The sequence below is a fragment of the Panthera onca genome, chromosome D2, assembly GCF_046562875.1.
Source record: "Panthera onca isolate mPanOnc1 chromosome D2, mPanOnc1 haplotype 2, whole genome shotgun sequence".
Lineage (NCBI taxonomy): Eukaryota > Metazoa > Chordata > Mammalia > Carnivora > Felidae > Panthera > Panthera onca.
This window is the reverse complement of record NC_138349.1, coordinates 7,168,369-7,174,464: the sequence shown is the minus strand read 5'-3', so window position 1 is coordinate 7,174,464 and position 6,096 is coordinate 7,168,369.

The following is a 6,096-nucleotide window of genomic DNA, read 5'->3' as shown; positions in this document are numbered from 1 at the left end:
AGTTTGCTGACCCCTGGTCTAAATGACGTTGACAGAATGTGAATCTGGTTATGTTATCTAGCATCTTCAAGCCCTTAGCTGGTTCCATATGTTTTTTTGTTTAACAATTTTAAATGTTTTTATTTGGAGAGAGAGCAAGCAGGTGAGGGGCCGAGAGAGAGAGGGAGACACAGAATCGGAAACAGGCTCCAGGCTCTGAGCTGTCAGCACAGAGCCCGACGTGGGGCTCGAACTCACGAACCATGAGATCATGACCTGAGCCGAAGTCGGACGCTTAACCGACGGAGCCGCCCAGGCGCCCCTGGTTCTGTATGTTCTAAGGACAAAATCCAAAGCCTTAGCGGGTCCAGGCCTTGCTCCCCACTCTGGTCTCATCGCAGCTGTCCTCTCTATCCGACTCTCCCAGGATGTCAAAACGCTCCTGTTTCTCAGGCCTGAGTCCTCCCCCAGGCCGTCCCCTCCCTGACCAGCATGCAATCTCCTCGTCTCTGCTCACACACCTGGCCTTCTGGGAGCTTCCTCTGGGCCCCTTGGGTTGGGGGTGGGTGCCCCCTGTTATTCCGTCGCCTGCCTCCCTGTCACCGCATTGGGCTCTCTCCATGGTCCTGTCGACTTGGCCTTAGTCCGCAGCGGCAGCCCCCATAGCCGGTGGGTTCTGTTCAGGCATGATTGTCTCTGTCCCATCCCCCGCTGTCCGGCACATGGACGGAAACTACCAAATATCTGTTGAGCGAACAAATGAAGGAAAGCAAGAAGGCGGAGTTCTGAGGCCGAGGACACCCAGGCCGGCCAGGGGACCGCAGCGGTGGCAAATCTTTCAAAGGTCAAGTTTCTTTGGGTGGTGGTTCGCTGACTGGCGGTCTGAGGGTCAGCTTCTTCGATGCTGGTGGGATGACCCCCCCACCCCCCCGCCTTAGAAACGGTGTGAATTGCTTCCATCTTCCCTCCCGCACAACAACACGGCCTTCGCTCTCCTTGTTTTGGTCAAATAACTCGGGCAAAGGCCGCGATTGCCTCTTCCCTTTTTAAATTAGTTTTTTTTTTTGAAGTTAGAGTATGGTTGACCTACAGCACTGTATAAGTTTCAGGTGTAGGTCACGGTGATTTGACACGTATACATTATGAAACGCTCCCTATGAAAGGGTAGTCACCATCCATCACCATGCGAGGTTACTGCAGGGTGGTTGACCGTGTTCCCGTAACGCTGTGCTTTGCACCCCGTGACTTGTTGACCTCATCTCTGGAAGTTTGCCCCTCTTACTCCTCGTCAGCTCTTTTGCCCGCCCCCTCACCCACCTCCCTTCCGGCAGCCACTGGTTTGTTCTCCGTCCTTACGAGTTTGTGTCCACTTGCTCGTTTGTTTTGTTTTTCTAGATTCCGCACGAAGGTCAAATTATGCGCCATTTGTCCCTCTCTCTCTGACTTACGGCACTTAGCACGATACCTCTAGGTCCACCCGTGTTGGCAAGATTTCACTCTTCCTTGGGGGCTGAGTGCTTTCCATTGCATATATAAGCCACGTCTCTGTCCACTCATCTATCCATCAACACTCACTTAGGTCACTTCCGCATCTTGAGACCCTGCGGTAAATATGAGGTGTGCACGGATCTTCTTGAATCAGTGTTTTCATTTTCTTTAGGGTAAATGCACAGCCGTGGAAGTGCTGGCTCATATGGTAGTTCTATTTTTAAGTTTTTGAGGCGTCTCCACACTGTTTTCCACGGCGGCTGTGCTAGTTTGCAGGCCCACCGACAGTGCACGAGGGTTCCCTTTTCTCCACGTCCTCACCACCCTTGATATTTTTTGTCGTTTTGATTCTCGCTTTTCTGACAGGTGTGAGGTGATATCTCATTGTGGTTCTGATTTGCATTTCCCCGATGATTCATGACGTTGAGCATCTTTTCATGCATCTATTGGCCATCTGTATGTCTTCTTTGAAAGAATGTCTCTTCTGGTCCTCTGCCCATGTTAAATTGGATGGTTTGCTTTTTTTGTTGTTGAGCTGTATGAGTTCTTTGTAGATTTTGGATGTTAATGTACCAAGGCTTATGGACTGGAAGAATTAATACTGTTAAAATGTCCACACTACCGAAAGCGATCTATAGATTCAGGGCAATCCCTGTCAACTTACCAACAGCTTTTTCACCCGACGAGAACAAATAATCCTAACATTTGTGTGGGACCACAAGAGATTCCAAAGAGCCAAAGCAATCCTGAGAAAGAAGAACAAAACTGGGGGCATCACAATCCCAGATTTCAAACTATACCACAAAGCTGTAGTAATGAAAACAGTATGATGCTGGCACAAAAACAGACACGCAGATCAACGGGACAGAAGAGACAGCCTAAAATAAACCCATGTTTATGTGGTCAATTAATCTACAACAAAGGAGGCAAGGATATACGATGGGGAAAAAGACAGTCTCTTCGACGAATGGCGCTGGGAAACCTGAACAGCCACACGCAAAAGAATGAAACTGGACCGCTTTCTTACAGCCGATACACAAATAAAATCAAAATGGATTAAAAACCTAGATGACTAAAGGATTAAAAACCAAAATGGATAAAAAACCTAAACCAGAAATCATAAAACTCCTGAAAGAAAACATGGGCAGTAAGTTTTGGCACAGAGGTCTTAGCAAGGTATTTATGGATGTGTCCTCAGGCAAGGGCAACCGAAGCAAAAATCAACAACTGTAACTCCGTTAAACTAAAAAGCTTTTGCACAGAGAAGGAAATCGACGGAGTGAAGAGACAACCTGCCGAAAGGGAGAGAGATTTGCACATGATGTACTCTCTTGTGTCGTCACTGCTGCACCCAAGGGGACTCTTCCCTTGACCCTCTGTGCTGTTTCAGGCGTGCAGCCTTCTACAGAGTTCCTTCTCCTGGGCTTCTGCCCTCCCTCCCCCAGGCTGCCCGTCTCCGTGGCTACCCCTTCCTTCCCGGGCTCCCCTCCCAGGCTGGCCCTTTAGAGTTGGCCCCTCATGCCTCTGCCCCGAATCCTTCTCCTGGCTCCCTCTGCTCAGTCTCTTGTGGGGACCTCCTCCCAGCAGAGAAGCCCAGGTCCAGGGTCCGACCACCTCTTCTGAGATGCAGCTGGTCTACTGAGCCTCGCACTGCCCCAGCCCTGACTCCTCAGACATGGCACCCTGCCGTCTGAACCCATCATCCCACTGGTCGTGTCTAAAAGGCCTCTGATGCATCCCCCTGCCGTCCTGTTCTCTCCTTCAACCCCTAGGTCAGGGTCACCATCTCCAGGAGACTCCCCGAACCTCCACATTGGAGCCCTGCATTTACCTCGACCTGAACACTGGTCTTACTCTCAGGGGTTCCATGACCATCCCCTCTCCCTTGAGGCAGGGACCGTGCCTTCCAGCCCCACCGCAGCCTGGCACGGGGTGGGGGTCTCAGCCTAGGGGACGGAGGTGCAGGTGGGGCAGAGAAGGTTGTCAGGTAGGCTCTGGAGAGCAGGAGAGGGCTAGTAACCGTGCAGATGGTGTGCACCCCTCAATGTAGAGGGTGCAGGCCTCTAGGGCTGCCTTCTCCCTGACCATCCCTGAGGCCGGCCTGCCCTCCCTGAGGAAGAGGGGGGCCATGCCGGCTTGGGCCCTCCCCTTGGCAACGGGCTAAAGCAGACGATGGTTGGGAACCTTTACTTCCAACCCCCATCAAGATTGAAAGCAAGCTAAAAGGATGCATTAACCTCCCAGCACCACTCGAAACCCAGCTCCACATTCACTGGGAATTAAAGTAATTGATGAACTTGTACTTGAGACATAGGTTCACATAAATAAAGAGCTACGAGCTCTAAGAATAACACTCGTTTTTTTTTGTTTTTTTTGTTTTTTTTTTTTTAAATAAGGTAAAGATCAACGTGTGACTCACCCCATGAGGCTCCATGTCGAGCACTTAGGAGGCTGGAGAGAACGGGGAAATGAAGATGTTTATTCAAAAATCAATATATTTATCCGAAATGGGGTTGGAGAACCACACGGGTAACGTCTGGTCCTGCTGTAGCCCCCCGCCCCCTTCCCCCCCCCCCCCCAGTCACTCTAGGGCAGGGTGGGTTCTGGGCAGGAAGGGGTTAAGGTATGGATTTCAACTCAAAGTTGAAGGAAGACCCCTGGCTGAGCTTTTCATTGTGTTGAGGAAAAATGTTTTAAAAATCAATATAACAGTGTATAAAAGGATCTTCTAAAGATCCGACTCAGCCCCATCCACCGGGGCGGAGCGGGGCTTCAGTGAGCCACAGAAGAGGGGGGGGTGTTTAATCCTCTCTGGCGTGCAGCTAATGAGGCGGGAGTATTTGGGCGATTCCTGGTACACGTGGAAAAACTGTTTCTAAAGAGTTCTAATTGCCTCCGCAGGAACAGATAATAAAACGCCGGACCTTCCCATCAGCTGCGACAGTAACTGAACACTCTCCCTGACCCCTCGCAGGCCCAATTGGTAGAGGACACAGTGCTATAGAAACTAGAATAACGAAGAGTCATTCCACGAACATGGGTGGAATCCATGCCCCAAGTCAGGGGCCGGTTCTGCGCCACCCGGATGGACGGGAAACTCACGAGGAGGGAGCTTTGCCCCCCCGGGGGGGGCTCAGACTCTGATGGGACGGCTTTCAAACTTTTGAACCGCGCCCATCAGAAGAAACCCGTATCACAAGGGATTCCCAGCACACGCAGTACCGTCTGGGAAAAAAGCCTCATGACGCGACAGTCACTTGCACTTTGTGTAACGCGCTCTATTTTCTATTCTAGGCGATTCTGTTGAAAAAGAGGAAGGGCTGGTTGCTAGCCTCAAAATTGATTTCATGACCCACTACTAATGCCCAGTGACCTGAAGTTTGAAAATTCTGCTCTAATGCAAGGGCAGAAGTGAAGAGTGATTTAAGAGAAAGAAAAGTGCTATGCGTGGCAGTCGCTTCTGGCTGGGAGATCAGGGAGGGCCCCATGGTGGAGGTGGCATTCCTGCTGGGCCCTGAATGATGGATGGTGCTTGCAATTTAGATGGGCTGAGTTGGACAGAGCGACTGTATTTGTAATCGTGTATACATTATATTATTATTATTATTATTACTATTATTATTATTAATGAAGTAAAGAGCGTTCTCCTCCCCAAGGGGCTTTTCCACCAATAGCTTTACTGGATCATCCTAGCAAACCCTTGACCAACTTAGATATTAGCTGCTTTTTATCAATGGGGAAACTGAGTCACAGAGGTAAAGGACTTTGCCCAAGGACACAGAGCACCTTGACTTCAGCAGCACCCAGTCTGGGCTTGAATCTGCCTGGATTGCAGCCTCCCCTTGGGACCCCGCAGAAAGAAGCACCAGGCTGGACTCTGTTTCACTTCTGATTGGTGGGATGCGGGGGGACGAGTAGGGTGGCCACCGACCTTACAAGATTCTTTCCCTCTTTTCCTCCCTAGCCCTTCCCTTCCCCAGTGTCCCTGCTGGTACCTCTCTGGCCGATGCCCTGGGCACCTTGGGAGGCGTGTCAGGCTGTGGGCTCCTCCGAGAGACCTCAGCCAGCTCTCCTGCATCACAGCGAGATGACCCCTCTTCTGAGGGTCTCCATCAGGAGAAATGAACGTGGTGACCTTAAGCATCCCACCCAGACTCAGGGATAACTGTCCCCCCGCCCCACCCTGAAACTTCCCTCGTTCTCTGGGAACCTAACCTCCCCGGTCTGGGGGCCTGAGCTGAAGGTACAATCTTTCTGTCCTCCAAGTCTGAGAGCTGCTCTCACCCAGGCGCCAGGCTGAACCCCCAACGTCATCTGTTTGACTTCCTTTCTCTCAAGGAACTTACAATTTAATCAGGAGTCCCTAATAGTACACACATTCTAAATTGCAATCATTTATTGCATCTAGCCTGGGGCTTTTCTGTCTGTTAGAAATATCAGGGTTATTTCCTTCTTTTAAGAGTTTACGTTAAAAAAAAACCCCCAAACTTTACAAATAATGGTTGCTGCTTAATGTTCTCCCCTGAAATATCAATCTGCAAAAATAGAAATCCTTTTTTACAATTCATCTTAAGGATAGAGTTCCAGTTTCTTATAATGTAATGAATGTACCACAGATAATGGTCCAAT